A 17,987-nucleotide genomic window follows, 5' to 3' on the forward strand; every position below is an offset into this window, starting at 1 on the left:
AGAGGGAGGGAGAGAGAGAGGGTTATGAGATGGGATCTGACATTCCTAGGAGGTCTTCAATGTGCAGGTATGACGATGTTGACTTTAAAAAGTAGGTTGTTTCTCGTGCTTTGAGATCTAGGATTTTGGTTACGGAAGAAATCGGGAGAAGGATCACACACACACACGCGCACACACACACACGTGTGTGTGTGTGTGTGTGTGTGTGTGTATATATGTATATATACACATATATATAAAGATAATATCTACCGGTCACTTTCTACTGGATACTCATATAACTTTAATAACTACAATGCCCTCTTAGCTTCTCGATTTTTTATCACTTTTTGGATTTGCTTGTCACTACAAAGCCTTAGATCCTAATGCAATAAATCGAAGCAATCCTGTCTCCATTTGCAGGATTAGAACCCACATATCTCTCTCTCTCTCTCTCTCTCTCCCTCTCTCTCTCTCTCTCTCTCTGTGTGTGTGTGTGTGTGTATGTGTGTGTGGGTGTGTGTATGTGTGTGTAGTAAGTGATTGAGGAACTTATCACCTCTTTCTAATTCTGTTTTACTTCTTTTGAATTTTGTATCACTGGTACGCCTTGATTTTTACTTTCTGTCTTGTCATCTCTTGTAGTTACTACCAGTGTTCTGTTTGAGTGCCATTGACTGAAAGGACACTTCATTCGATTTACATTCATTCTCTTTTATTCATTTGTTTTCATATTCATGTACCATATATATATATATATATATATATATATATATATATATATATATATATATATATATATATATATATATATGTGTGTGTGTGTGTGTGTGTGTGTGTGTGTGTGTGTGTGTGTGTGTGTGTGTGTGTGTATAATGGGCATTCTATTCTGCAAAAGCCAGCTAGTCAATATCATGGCCTATTGGTTCTATTCATACGAATATCTACACATTATTATTATTATTATTATTATTATTATTATTATTATTATTATTATTATTATTATTATTATAAGATGAACCCTCTTCATATAGAGCAAGCCCACAAAAGGGGCCATTGACTTGAAATTGAAGTTTCCAAAGAATATGGTGGTGTTCATTTGAAAGAAGTAGCAGGAGGTAAAAGGAAATATAGAAAGAAGGGGTATCTGTTTTTGGAAAACAAAAAGTAAATGAGCAAATTAATAAATAAATAGATAAAGCTGTCAGTAAATCATTGAAATTCAAGTTGAATGGTTTTAGGGTAGTAATGCGTTGCAATATCCCTCTATGGTTATCTACTGATTGATTATTTAAAAAATATTTTTTTTATATTTTATGCTTTAGGATTTATCAAGTACTGGATTCAGGTCTAATATTATTTTATTGGCTTTAATATATTTATCGTTTGTGGTAAAGAAATAGAAAAATCCCATCAACAGGAAAGGCATAAAAAGTTAAAAAAAGAAAAACTGGAAGGATAACGAAGAGAAGTACAGTTTGTTCATTTTCTCTGACATCCTAGTATCCTAAAGGCCTCTTCCCAACTTTCATTCTTTGTCGAAGATAGCATATTCTACCTTTGGTCCAAATTACAATGAGAATTTGATCATTGTTTTTTGAAGGAATGGCATTGGTAACGAAAGTGGAATTTGGTTTATTGAAAAAGTAGTGCTTTCCCCTTGAAGGGTAGTGCCATCAGTGTACCTACTGCGGTGCACTGTAGGCATTCTTTTCAGCGACCCTTCGGCCCCTAGCTGCAACCCCCTTTCATTCCTTTTACTGTACCTCTTCTCATATTCTCTTCCTTCCATCTGACTTTCCACCCTATCCTAACAATTATTTCAACATTACTTTCGTCGTTGAAGATCTCATGGCTCCCAGCGCTTGGACTTTGGCCTAAATCTTATATTCCCTATTCCAAAAATGTAAGGTGGCAAAACATAACATAGGATTAGGACATAGGATAGATTGGTTAAGTACTAAAATATACTTCTCTGTAGTAGTGTTGCAGGAAAACCTAGGGTATATATATATATATATATATATATATATATATATATATATATATATATATATATATATATATATATATATATATATATATATATATATATATATATATATATATATATATATATATATATATATATATATATATATATATATATATATTTTATATATATATATATATTTTCAAGGATATATCCCTCCCTCATGTAGATGCCAGTGCATAATTAATTTTGAAATGCAGTTTGCTGTTCATTTGACTGTCGGGGCCGGGAAAATTGGCGGGCGAGAGCAGAAACAAGCGTAGTTTGAACCAGATCATAGCTGTTAGCACCAGTGTGTAGCAGATAGGCCTCCCTTCCCCCAACCCTCCATCGTCCGATCAGGGGAACAATGGGACCCCCTTTTCACCCCCATCACGTGATGTGGGAGTAGTTAGAGCCTGGGAAAGGTTAATAGGCTTAGTAGGGCTAGCGGCCAGGTAGGACCTTAACCTTTAAGTACTTAATATTTAAGGATCCTCTCCCTCTGCTTTTTGCTGGCTGTATGACTCCTTGCAGGTCTGATCAGCCTCGCTGGCGACAAACAAGACATTACTCACCGCCTCAGCGAAGCAGAGGCTCCCTTGGCTCTGTTTGGAACGCATGTCTGGCGGTTCCTCTTCGCTATACGCTGGCTGAAATATTTTCGACGAACGGCCGATAGATTGTTTGACGCCTGCAATTGTTAGACCAGGTTCATGCATTACAAATAGTCAGTAAGCCAGCCCTTTCCCTCCTCCCTGAAACCCCTTAAATTTTCCATTCCTTTAACTTTCAATTCCTTCCTCCACCAAGCATTTTTTTCCTTTGTTAAGTGTCCTGCTTCGGCATCCCGTAAATCGCCGTGTAACGTGCCTTGAATTCCAGAAAAAGATCCAGTGATAAATATCCAGTTATCCCTTCCCCAGTGCAACTTAAGGTCAAATTAGTCTTAGTGATACAAGTGTTGAGGTTTTCTCTTTGTGTGACGGAGAACACGCGTTCATCGTGCCTGAGCCCAAATCTACTACTATTCAAAGACTGTGATTATGTGATTTCTTATAATTATCTTCTGGGCTATGTAATTTTTAGTATTTAAGAACGTGCATTTGTGTAATATTTATAGGGAGATTTCATTCCTCTCAGTTTGTGCAGTGCTAACTCATAACCTCTCTTACAGGGGAGATATCATCTGCTCCGTTGCCAGTCTGTGTCCGTTCAGTCTGACTGCCATTCAAAGTTTGAAACCATTCCTGGTCGCAGCCCGATTGCCGAATTCCGTTGTTGGCCCAACAGAACATTTACATTAACTGATTCTATTATCCTGGAGCTCCCCCCTCCTTAAGAACTACCCCAAGAGACTATTTAATGTAATTTCAACCTAACCGAGTTATTATTATAACCGGGGATGATTGTACCTTGGCCCCTCCATATTGAATTTGCTTGCTTGCCAATGTCTGCATTATTGCTCACTGTATATAATTAATGAGCCTACCTATTGGTTACAACTTGCATTCTGTTTTGTCTCCTTGCATAATTGCCTAGTCTCTGTAAATAAACTCCTTTTAATTGTAAAATAAGTCTAATTTCAAATGGCGACCTTCATCACTTAATTGTAAATCCTGGAAATCTAAAGTGAGTTTCAATTATCTTTTCTTTTGTTCATAAACTCAGGCTCACTTGGTTCTTTGGCAGTACCTTTTTGAAATTTGCTTCAATTCTCTCCCCAACCAAGCCCCCAGTTTATGATAATATATATATATATATATATATATATATATATATATATATATATATATATATATATACACACACATACACATATATATGTGTGTATGTATATATATATATAGGTTTTATAACTGTAAAGTCATTTTCATATACTCAGTCTTAATCACGCCATTACTCCAGTAAGCATGAGAGAGAGAGAGAGAGAGAGAGAGAGAGAGAGAGAGAGAGAGAGAGAGAGAGAGAGTTGAGGGGGAGAAGGTAAAAGTTAGCATTACAGTAACATTACTGCTCTTAAACTCATATTAACATCCATGACTCTGCCTCGCAATCTTTCAGAAGATTTTCCTGCAGGTAAAAAAAGTTTTATTTTCTTTAAAAATCAAGAGAAAGTATGGACAATTTTAATCTAAAATGTCTCACGCATTCACATGCTTACCCGCCTTGTTTATTTATAGCTTTGCTATACAATCTGACAAGATATTAAACTTGTTAGTTCCGCGACATAACCAATGAATATCAATAAAACCTTTTTTCACTCCCTAAGAGGTGGAAAACTTTTCAATAACCTTTGACACTAAATACGACCTTGACCTCTGCACGTCGGCTTCACTAAGGCCGCCACTAACGTTCAGTTAGTGGAGTAAGCATGGCAAATGTAGAGTCTGTTTCGTAAGAGAATTGTAAGATTACTCGTTAAAAAGGAACGGAGAGGTAACTGATCACCAGGGTTGCTTTGTCAAAAAGACCTATATCGCCGCAATAGTTAATGCAAAAAGCAGCCTTTTTGACATATGGAATAGGGGTGAGCCCTCCCTGTGCCTTCAGAGTCATACCGGACAGTTGCCAGTGTCTAAGTTACCGATTTCGTCAATTTTGTAAAAATTCTGAGACTTCAGATAGTAAATCCTGGGGTCATTTGCTGTTTTGGAAACAGTGGTTACACACTGACGTAACCATATGTAGGCCTACATAATCAATGGATTCTTATATATCTTCCTTAGGTGATGTATTGTAGATTTATAGGCATCTGTTTGTATCCACAGCCACGAGGCCTAAAGTTCGGCGTTTCTAATTTAAAATTTAAACTAAAGCTTCGATGGCTATATATTAAGATTGGAGATTTAAAAAAAGGAAATCGTGAAGTATTTTATGCCAAAATTGATTGAGTTTTACAGTCATTATAATTGTATGTGAATAACCAGGTTTTATAAACACAAACTGAAATTAGTAGACTTTAGCCGATGTGGTTAGAACATGTTCAACTTTGCAATGGAGTTACGTGCTTTTCAATATAAATTCTCTCTCTCTCTCTCTCTCTCTCTCTCTCTCTCTCTTGTTCATTAATTCATTTACTCGTGGTCTGTTGTTTTCACTAAAGCAGTAAAAGAAACTAGAGGCGGTTTTGAGAGAGAGAGAGAGAGAGAGAGAGAGAGAGAGAGGATATATGCTTTAATCCTGGGAGGGAACATTCTAAAACCCATGAAAGAAATACGAGAGAGAGAGAGAGAGAGAGAGAGAGAGAGAGAGAGAGAGAGAGAGAGAATATATGCTCTATAAAGAATAAAGCTTCAACTATCCCCGAGAGGAAACATCCTTTAATATTCATGACACAAATGCACGGACCACTCGCTCGGAACTATGACTTATCAAAATGGACTTGCATGGAAGAGAGAAAGCGGGTTTCGGGCACAGAGGAACAGTTGTTAACAGAACCAGTCAAAACAGAGACTACAAAGAACGTTACGCGTAAAGCAAATGAAAGATTCACAACGACACAGTCTCTATGTTAGCTGCCTTTTGTCTCATAACTAATTCCTTTCGATATTGTAAGGACAAAGGCCTCACTCGGGCTGAGAGTAGAACAGTTGTTAATAATTATCCATAACTGAGCACGTTTCACGTTGACTCTGCTCCGAGGGAAAAGTGTTTTAAATCATTCATTCGGATTTTAATTGTGTACAGAAAACAGAGAGAGATAGAGAGAGAGATTCTATCTACCTTCTTTATATATATATATATATATATATATATATATATATATATATATATATATATATATATATATATATATATATATATATATATATATATATATATGTATGTATGTATAACTGAATCACGAAAATATGAAACGTGATGATTATATAGATAAAGATAAAATCACGGTGGAAAGGAAACACTGGAGTACTGCAGGCCTTTCGACTCTTTCGTCCTTTACTTAGCTAAGTAAAGGACGAAAGAGTCGGAAGGCCTCGCAGTAGGCTACAGTGTTTCCTTCCTTCGTGGATTTTATCTTTATATATATATATATATATATATATATATATATATATATATATATATATATATATATATATATATTTATATGTAATATCGGCTGAAATTCAGAACCATTGTGTAGTTCCATTTGCTGTTTCCAAAGGCCATTTAAGGAAGGACTACAAGCTGCGTTGTCTGTTTCAGATCATTCGTATGCAGTGGAGTCATACAACTGTCCATCTGAGCAGGGAAGCCTGAAGCAAAGGACATGGCTAAGGGACTGGCCCTCTGAGGTGGGACACACCCTTTTGTCAACATACAGGTCATGAAACTGGTCGCCTCCAAGGTCTGATGTTCACAAAGGCCACTAGCAAGTCAACTCGCCCTGGAAGATGTGATAAGAGGACCGAAAACTACAGTACTAACGTCCAAGCTCTAGCACAGTCATCCAGTTTACTGGAATGTTCCAAACGTCTAGGTCTAGGAGAAGGAAAATGACTGCAGTAGACTAGCAAAACCTCTGTAAACAGAGATTTCAAAATTTTAAGTCTACCTGACGACCCTAATAGAAAATGGAGGTTTTACGTGGATCGCGCTTCATAGAAAAGTAGGAAACAAGGTGCAAGAAACGGTAACCATGATAAATGGTTACCTTCACAAAATTCTTGACTCGGAGTCATAAATGTTAATCCACAGGTAAATTGCTTAACACGGCTATTTCATCCTTATTTTCAGAGATATTTATAAAGAAAATTGACGTCATTCTTCTCAAGACAATTGACTAAAATAACTTAGCATAAATTTCAATGGTCTTGCACACTGCCTATGCCTTGGCCTCTGTCTTCATTTTGCCGTCAAATTTGGTGTCAAAATGGCGATACTGGAGACAGAATTTGAATTATACGGTGTTCTTAACTTCAATTTTGCCTAAAATCTGAAGGCAAAGTGCTAAAATACATCAGAAAATAAGCTCTTTTGATACTCCACTCGATGTAGAAATCCTCTGTGAGTGTGACTTCAGATTCTTAGCTTTTCAAATTAGTCTCATTCAGCTGAACTTTTAAAACCTGAAATTAGTAACTTTCGCTGAATAGTTTTATCTTTAAATTTCGTCCCTTCAAATAGCAGAGGCTGACTGACTTTACCCATATAATTTTGATGACGCAGTGGGTTAATCTTAAATTGTACAACGTCACGCTCCAAATTAGAAGGGCATTTTTTTAACAGAGATCAATGAGAGATTCACGTTTGACAGAACTCGTAAAATGGGCAGTGCTACAGGAATCCACATATGTAGTTAACATTTGATTATTTAGTGTATTTTGGCTGATTAGTTTAAATATTGCTGCAAAATCACCTTTTTGTTGCTCTTTGCATTTCAGTTCATATTTATTTTGAAATTTCCTTATATATTAAAACTTTAGCTGCATTTTAGATTAATTAAATTATTTTAAGGCTTTGCCTGTTAACGTAGTAAGCACCAAAATATTTAATTGCTCAGAGCTAAATTTTTAGTAATTTCAAACTCAGTTATATTTGTTTGTGGTACCATTTCCAGTTTACATGACATTTTTATTTAGGCTACAAGACCTATTCGCAAAATATGGAATATTCAATTATATTTTCAGATGTCTTTCTGAAAAAGAGAATTACAGGAATTTCACAAGTAAACCCCAACCCAAAGGAGCCTAGTGACTTTATTTTACTCCAAATTACATTGCTCCATTCTTTGTTACGACAAAAGCAATTAGCTACACCAAGACCCACAGTACAGTCCCCCAAAAGCAGACAAGTGACCCAAACGCCTTCAGATACTCGTCTTATAGGCCCAAGGACACCGTTCAGTGTGAGTGATTAAGTCAGGTCAATGGTCAGAGACGTGCAAAGCTACAGTCCTCCTGCCCCATTCTTCCTCCCCGAGCAGGACAGCAGGTAGGACTACCGTTAGCCTTCACCCTACGCGCGGACCACCTGGCCAGTTTAGATTCTGTGTGGTACAACTTGCAAAATTCATTCCATTACCAGGTAGTTAGGGAGATTTGGAGCATTCCTTATGGTGTTTTGAGGTCAGAATGTCTTATCAGTTCTTTCAGCATTCAGTGTTTTTTAAGACTTTGAAAGGCAGTTTTGTACTGATCACCTGAATAGGGCTGTAAGACTAAGAACAGTTTCTTATTGCTTACCAAATACAAGACACTAAAAGTTCCTGTTTGCTTTGTTTATCAGATTAGGACTAAATGACTATAAATTATCTACAAATGAAAATTGCCGTTTAATATTGAACATGAAAAATGATAACTTCCTGTTGTTCACTAGAATGTGTCCATGTATTAAAATCACTGTTTCAAATACTAACTAGAACAGTTATACAAGACACAAAACTGTTTTGATCCATTATTAGTAAAGGGCCTCAGTAAAATGATCATTGCCTTTTCAAACAAGTACAAGTTGGCAATAAATTAAAAGTAAGTTTATTGCTTTTAATTTAGACATCGTACTTCAAGATTTGCCTTTCAAATGCTAATGCAAAACTACATAAAAACTAATTTTCCCTGCTTTCTTGAGACTCTAAATCTTGGCATTTCAACTCATCTCTTCAGTAATAATCGCACACTTCTTACCAGATTAATGCATTGATTATCAAAAGTGTCAAGTCAGCTTTGCGATTTTCTTTTGTTAACCAGGAAAGAGTTACCGATGTTATTCCTGTTGCAGTCATTAAATAATTATACATTTTCCAAGCTAACTGAAATCCTAATGCTTGACAATGCTTTCACCTATCATATCCAAAATTTCTGAGAATACTTAACCTCTAGTTTTGTGTCTGTTATTCAAAAGCCACTTTAGAAATGGCAGAATTTCTAGGTAAAAACTTCCCTTAGCAGAGATACCTTATGGGCCAAGCATTATCATTTACTGACACTTTCTGGGCAAAAGACTCTCCCTATTTAACAAAATTTGTTGGCAAACATCTAAATCTCCCGTAGCGGGGTAGTGCCGTCAGTGCATCTCTTGAGGTGCAATGTAGGCATTACTTAAGGGTCTTTGCAGCGTCTCTTCGGGCCCTAGCTGCAACTGCTTTCATTCCTTTTACTGTACCTCCCTTCATATTCTCTTTCTTCCATCTTACTGTCCACCCTCTCCTAATAATTGATTCATAGTGCAACTGCGAGGTTTTCCTCCTGTTACACCTTTCAAACTTTTACTGTCAATTTCCGTTTCAGCTCTGAATGGCCTTAGTTGCCCCAGTGCTTGGTATGTATGCCTAAAATATATATAAATAAAAAAAAAATCTAAATCGAAGTGATTCTTCTTAGACAATAAAAAAACAACTTGGGTAAAAAAAACTTTCAGGGACAAAAACCTGATTAAGAAGCCCTTCCCATTAAAAAAAAAAAATCACAGACTCTATTTCAGGCAAATCCCCACTTTAGCCAAAATAGACTATCCCAAACTGATAAATTTTGTAGCAAATTCGCTCCACTTTCTGTGCAAAAAAATTTCTTACAAATTAACACATTTTGTAGGGCAACAAAAAAAAATTTCCATAGCAATAAAAACCTCCCTAAAAGCTTTACCAACCAAAGAATCACAATCTAATAGTTTCCAAGCTAAACAAAAATATACCTTGAATAAACAGATATTCTTCGAGACTAACACACTTTGTAGGCAACAAATTTCCTACTGGTGCACTTTTTATGCAAAATATTATCAAAGGCTAACAGACTTTATAGTAAAAAACACTCAAGAACACACCTACAACACACTTTTTGGGCAAAGCCGTCTCCCAAACATGCACTGAACTGACCACATTTTATACAAAAAATATTTTTCAAAAATACATGCTAAAGACGCAACTTTCCAGGAAAAATCTCTTCCAAACTGACAGACTTTTTAGGCAAAATTGCCTGAGCATAAACCTCACAAAACAAGACATTTTAAACCAGTAACTTATCATTCTTAAGAATTACTCCCGGACTAATACACATTCTAGGTAAAAGCTATCCAAAACCATTAGTTTTCTCGGCGGAAAAATCCAAGCATAAAAAAATAAAACATACTAAATAACTGCCTTTACAACCAAAAATATATCCAACAGGCTTTCTAGTAGAGTAATAACAACCTGACAGACTACCTGGTCAATAAAATCACAAGCTGACAGACTATTTAGCCAATAAAATCACAAACTGGCAGAATTCTAACCATAAAATAACAAACTGTCAGATTTTCTAACCAATAAAATCACAAACTGACAGACTTTCTAGCCAATAAAATCACAAACTGACACACCTTCTAGCCAATAAAATCACAAGCTAACCGACTTTCTAGCCAATAAAGTCACAAACTGACAGTCCCTCTAGCCAATAAAATTACAAACTGACAAACTTTCTAACCAACAGAATCACAAACTGATAGACTTTCTAGCTAATAACATCACAAACTGACAGTCTTTCTAGGCAAAAAAATCACATCCTGAAAGACTTTTTAGCAAATAAAATAAAAAAACTGACAGTCTTTTTAGCCAATAAAATCACAAACTACGGACTTTCTAACCAATAAAACAACAAACTGACAGCTATCTAGCCAATAGAAACACAAACTAACAGACTTTCTAACCAATAAAATCACAAACTGACAGACTTCCTAGCCAATAAAATCAAAGGCTGACAGACTTTCTAGCCAATGAGATCACACCCACAAGCTGACAGAATTTCTAGCCAATAAAATCACAAACTGACATGCTTTCTAGCCAACAAAATAACAAACTGACACACTTTCTAGCCAATAAAATCACAACCAGACAGACCTTCTAGCCAAAAAAATCACAACCTGACAGCTTTTCTTGACAATAAAATCAAAACTGACAGATTTCTAACCATAAAATCACAAACTGACAGCTTTCTAGCCAATAAAATCACAAACTGCCAGACTTTCTAGCCATTAAAACCACAAAATGATAGGCTTTCTAGCCAATAAAATTATTAACTGACAAAGTTTCTGCCAATAAAATCATAAACTGACACACATTCTAGCCAATTAAATCACAAACTGACAGCTTTCTAGTCAACAAAATCACAAACTAACAGATTTTCTAGCCAGTGAAATCACAACCTGACAGGCTCTCTAGCCAATAAAATCACAACCTGACAGACTTTCTAGAAAATAAAATCACAAACTGACACGCCTTGTAGCCAATAAAATCACAAACTAGCAGACTTGCTAGCCAATAAAATCACGACCTGACAGACCTTCTAGCCAATAAAATCACAACCTGACAGGCTTTCTAGACAATAAAATCACGAACTGACAGAATTCTAACCATAAAATCACAAACTGACAGACTTTCTAGCCAATAAAATTACAAACTGCCAGACTTCCTAGCCAATAAAAACACAAAATGATAGGCTCTCCAGCCAATAAAATCATAATCTGACAAACTTTCTAGCCAATAAAATCATAAACTCACAAACTTTCTAACCAATAAAATCACAAACTGACACATATTCTAGCCAATTAAATCACAAACTTACATCTTTCTAGCCAATGAAATCACAAACTACCAGATTTCCTAACCAATAAAATCACAAACTGACAAACTTTCTAGCCAAAAATATCACAAACTAACAGACCTTCTACCCAATAAAATAACAACCTGACAGGCTTTCTAGACAATAAAATCACAAACTGGCAGTACTTCTAGCCAATATAATCACAGACAGTCTCTCTAGCCAATAAAATCACAACCTGACAGACTTTCTAGTAAATAAAATCTCAAACTGCCAGACTTTCTAGCCAATAAAATCACAAACTGATAAACCTTCTAGCCAGTAAAATCACAAACTAACAGACTTTCTAGCCAATAAAATCACAAACTGACAGACTTTCTAACCAATAAATCACAAACTGACCGCCTTACTAGCCAATAAAATCACAAACTGATAGACATTCTAGCCAATAAAACCACAGACTTATAGACTTTCTAACTGATAAAATCACAAACTGACAGACTTTTTGACAATAAAATCACAAACTGTCAGACCTTCTGGCTAATAAAATCACAAATTTTTCTAGCCAAAAAAATTACAAAATAACAGACTTTTTCACCAGTAAAATAAGAAAACTGACAGATTTTCTAGCCAATAAATCACAAACTGACAGACTTTCTAGCCAATAAAATCACCTACTGACAGACTTATCTAGCTAACAAAGTCACAAATTGACAGCTTTCTAGCCAATAAGTTAACAAATTGACAGACTTTCTAGCCAATAAAGGCACAAACTGATACTTTCTAGCCAATAAAATCACAAATTGACAGATTTTCTAACCAATAAAATCACAGACTGATAGCCTTTCTAGCCAATAAAATCACAAGCTGACAGACTTCCCAGCCAATAAAATCACAAAATGACAGGCTTTCTTGCCAATAAAATCACAAATTGACTGACCTTCTACCCAATAAAATCACAAACAAACAAACTTTCTAGTCAATAAAATCACAAACTGACAGACTTTCTAGCCAATAAAATCACAAACTGACAGACCATCTAGCCAATAAAATCACAAACTGACAGCCTTTCTAACCAACAAAATCACAAAGTGACAGCCTTTCTAGCCAATAAAATCACAAACTAACAGATCATCTAGCCAATAAAATCACAAACTGACAGCCTTTCTAGCCAATAAAATCACAGACTGACAGCCTTTCTAGCCAATAAAATCACAAACTGATAGACCCACTAGTCAATAAAATCACAGACTGACAGCCTTTCTAGCCAATAAAATCACAAACTGATAGACCCACTAGTCAATAAAATCACAAACTAACAGACTTTCTAGTCAATAAAATCACAAACTGACAGCCTTTCTAGCCAATAAAATCACAAACTGACAGGCCCTCTAGCCAATAAAATCACAAACTAACAGACTTTCTAACAAGCATTTGTATATTACAGCTTTTTACCTCAAGATATGCAAACTGACAAGACTTCAGATAAAAAGAAAAAGAAACTAACAATTAATTCATGTAACAAAAACATTCTTATCAAGTCCCTTTGAGTTTACTTGTTCATATACTTGTTGAACTACCCATACATATTTCTTCAAAGCAACATTTTGAGTTTGAGTTTACTCATTAAATCATTTGCATCGAAGTAATACTGTACGTACAATCTGAGTAATTACTATTCATTTACCCTAAGTCCCATTGTCAGGAGTGACAAAATCGCCTAAAAGTAGCACTCTGAATTTTTTAGTTTACTTGTTAAATTGTTTTATCTACAATCCTACTGTAAACATTACCAAACTACCCTTAAGGCAGCACTTGGGATTTGAAAGCATGCCATGTCTGCGGTGTCTTGAAGTATGCAGAAATGCCATGGCAATAATGCTCTTGGTAAGATACTCTCCATTATTTGCAGTATTCAGTTTTAACTGATTTACGTTTAATTTCAAGCAAGATGCATTATTGCCATGGAAAGCATTGTTCAAAATTCAGGAAGTATCGTTTCATCACTTGATAATAATGACGAGATCTCCATCTGTCAAAAACTCTGAGATAAGGCTAGAAAACTAAATTCTGAAATATCTTTTATCCTAAGAGCGTAAACGTGTGAATGCTTCAGTCTGTGATCTTTCTCGTGTGTTAAACAAAATCGTCAATGACCTAAGTTTTAAAGCAAAAAATGCCATTGCTAACTTAATATTACAATAACATAAGGCCTTGAAACTATTACAAATATACTTCTAAAAGGAACTCTGATATCGTCATCAGAGAAAGTACATGGAATTTAGACAGAATGATATGTAAGTTTATCATATCGATAATAATGGCTTATACAGGAAAAGTGCGCGATTATGTTTCATATGATACTTCTAAAGGTGTATCCCACTTCCGGCAGCCTTTTTCATCATCATGAAAGTCCTTCAGAGTGAAAAATTTGTACAAATGTACCTACCACACGCCCTCATGTCTTGGAAAAAGTTGCAAGACAAATTTTCCGGATTTGCAAACAAATGTCGCAGCTGGACCACATTTGAAATGGCGTTCTCTGTACCAGAAGTTCCAAGTTTGCATTTTAATACCTGAATAGTGCTTTGAAGTTTAAGGATTTTTTGCTGATGCTTTGAATTTAGAGTGCTGTTATGCTACGAAGCATAACCGAAGTAGTGAAATGGAGGTGCGCGTATCTTGCCCAGTTCAGAATAAAATAAGAAAAGGGGAGACTGAGCCAAATTTATTATTATTATTATTATTATTATTATTATTATTATTATTATTATTATTATTATTATTATTATTATTATTATTATTATTATTAATCCAACTGTCCAAGTGGAAGGACTATGACCAATGAGAAACGTTGCAAGGAAGCCAATGACTAAACTAGATGCCTCAAGCCATCCATGAGATTTGGTCATTACTGGACAGACAGACAACAAAAAAGTTTGCTACAGACCTTAGAGGTTTGAATGAGAGGCAACAGCTCAACAATGTGAATTCTGATGAAACGAAAACGGAGTTGGATTCATGAAAATTGACATGAAACACTCGAGAAAAAGTTGTGTTAAAACATGAGCAAGTATACGTTAGTTAATTTAGCCAAACCCGGTGTACGTACAGCATCCAGAAATTAAATCTGCTAATGCCACTCCTCCTATCAAGGGAGGCGAGGATTTTTAACAGAGGGCAGGAAAAAGTTGGCATACCCAAATTAAAGATGGAGGATGGTAACGTCCCTACACTGTACATGACCAAGAGTCGATGGAACTTGCAACGGACCTCAACAGCTTCAAGAGAGCGAGAGCGCATAGGCACCAGTTCATAAACAAGTTGAAGGGCAATAACACAGTATCAAAATGTCACAAAAGAAGGAACTTTGAATCTTTCTCCAAAGGTCCAGCAGCCAAACTTCCAGCTAAGATATTGAAAGTAAAGTAACTCTAGTTTGCATGAAAAATGGCCTGATCCCTGCAGGAACAAAGGCTGTATACAGCATGCAGCCTCCATGAGTAACCAGACCATTTGGACGAATAACTGACGGGAATCAAAATAACAATGAAAAAGTGAAGTCTCTCGCTCTGTCGCTATGCATCCTGTCAAGCACACGGTTGGGTTGGCATTCAAGCCAAGGAAACCTAACGCTGAAGAGCAGAACCCTAATGTGGTTAGCAGCAGTTTTCTTGGTGTAAATGCGATCAAATTACTGAACCACCAACTCAAACCAATCTCCATTAAAGGCCACAGATTCTTAGCGGCAGTGGATTTTAATGTGAATGAAAGTGATCAAAAGAATAAGAATAAATGATGATTACAATTTACAATTCATACCATTCACAATTCCCAATGAACTCCCTTTAAAAACCTAAAACCATGAATCCCATTTATATAAATTTTTTCTCTAAATATTTCATAAAAAACATTCTATAACGGAAAATAATGAAGGCTAGTAAAAGGCCAAGGGCCATCTGTTCACCTGAGCCAATTTCTGCACTTGCCAGTGTTTGGCCTGTAATTTACATTCTTGTGTCCAAATCTGGAAGCTGTCTCCCAAGTTTTTTTTCTTTTATTAAGAAAATATACATTTACAATTCTTACAATTTGTAATTTTGTATATACATCATAATATATTTACACAAAGTTAGTATTTTGAGTATATTCTCCACATTACAATTTTTGCTATTCATCTAAATATGTCTTTAAATTACATACACATTGACTCTTCCCACATTTTTGGTATCTGCCTGCCAACTTATATAATAATATAACACAAACCTACAGATAAGTTAATTGAAATCATAATTTACATATTTTCTATTAAAACAGTTCAGTATTCTTTCACTTAACAAACGTTCAAGTAACCATCTAGTATATCTAAACTTACTCTTTAAAAAGTTTATAATTTGTCTAAGATCATATTTCTTTTTCTTGCTCACCCATAAGACATACAAGTAATCCACAATTAAAACTAATGCAGCATTCTTACACTTTGTTGTTTTACAATTAAAATCTAACATTAAAATTCTTAAGAAACTATTTTTCTCAATATACATATACTGATCAGAACATTTTTAAACCATAGAAAAATATCTTTAATATAAGTACATGAATAAAATATATGGATTGAATTTTCTTCCTCGCCACATCTGTCACAAGAACCACCCGTCCTTATCTTTAGCATCCTTAATCTTTGGTTAGTTGCTAGAGTCTCATGCAAGTATCTATACATAAATTCTCTCTCTCGTAATCCTATATGTCTATTGTTTACATTCTTCCAAATGCTTTTCCAGTTGAACAACGGGTAGTTACTCTCTATTATGGCCTCACAATTTGGACGGATACAATCATAAACTACTTTACTCGTCAACAAAGGGAAATTTTTACAACGAAACACCTTTCTAATTGCCTCTATCGCTACAGAATAGTATGGACTAGAAATATACGATACCTATTTTTTATCAATCGTATTCACCATATGACTTAGTCTTATACTACAATAATAAACAGCAAGGCATGAATCATTTGTTAGCTCTTTTAAAACAGTACAACATAAAATAGATAAAGCCTTGTGATAAACATCAGTAATCCCTAGTCCCCCTTCTTCCTTGGGTAAACAAAGTGCTGTTCTTCTAATAGGCTGGTACTCTCCATGCCAAAGAAATCTAAAGATACAAGAATTTATGGCTAAGGCCTCTCGTTTAGACAATGGAAATGTGTGAGCCAAATACCACACTTTTGAGAGTATCAAGGAATTGATAATAATACCCTTTTGATATAGGGTTAATATTCTCTGTTCTGACATGGATGATATTCTGCTGATCTTGTTTATTGTTTTCCCAATTTGTCTGTAAGTTTCTTCATAATTTCCACTATATTCAATCCCTAAAATATTAGTTTTCTTTACACTTTTTACCCTGTCAGTAGGCCAAGACAGTTATTTTCCCAATTTCCAATTCCTAGAATTTTTGTTTTATCGATGCTTAGTTGTGTTCCTGTAGCCTTTTCAAACCTTTCTATCTCTTTATAAACAACTTGAAGAGATTTCTCAGCGGTGATGAAAATTGTTGAATCGTCTGCAAAACCTTGAAGCTTGATACATTTTTGATTTGGTAGTGGAGAGGAATAATCTGTTTATTACCTTTAATGGCTAAGTATAAGGGTTCTTGAAATATTACAAACAAAAACATGGACAAGGGACATCCCTGTCTAACAGACCTATTTATTTCAAACGAAGAGCTGATTACCCCACTGATGCATGATTAGCTGTGACTGTTTTTATATAACACCTTTAACCATTTGATAAAGGAGCCGGGAAATCCAAAGCAATTCATAATTCTCCATAAGAACTTCGTATCCACCCTGTCAAAAGCCTTTGACCAATCAAGGTTTAAAAGAGCCAAGTTCGAATGAATTTGGGATGAATAATACACTACATCTCTTATCATATTATTACAGTCGATAATTGACCTTCCATTTACACCACAATACTGCTCAGATGAAATAATCTTATTCATTACCAATTTCATACGATTAGCTAAAATTTTTGCACATATTTTATAATCTACGTTAAGAAGAGATATGGGCCTCCAGTTCTCTGCTAGTTCTACGTCCCCACCCTTTGGTATAAGCTTAAGAATGCCTTCATTCTGATAACTATTCAAATCCTCCTTCAGAGCGTACCTAATTACTTGTATGAAGTGAGGTTTCAATAGTGTCCAAAACTTTTTGTAAAATTCAATAGGAAGGCCGTCCTTTCCTGGTGACTTTCCAATGCTTACGCCCTTAATGGCTGCCCATATTTCTTCTTCAGTTTCCTTTGATAACATATCTACATCATCATTATCCAATTTATTCTTGCACATTCTAAGTAATTCCTCTTGTTGAATTTATCAACATTAACGTTATCGTATAACTCTTTATAATAACTTTTAAAAAAGGAAACAATACTGTCAGTATTAATGAGAACTCCTTTATCCGTTTTAACTCTAAAAATACCGGAGTTCCTATCCTTC

Source organism: Macrobrachium rosenbergii, chromosome 22 (assembly GCF_040412425.1).
Source record: "Macrobrachium rosenbergii isolate ZJJX-2024 chromosome 22, ASM4041242v1, whole genome shotgun sequence".
Lineage (NCBI taxonomy): Eukaryota > Metazoa > Arthropoda > Malacostraca > Decapoda > Palaemonidae > Macrobrachium > Macrobrachium rosenbergii.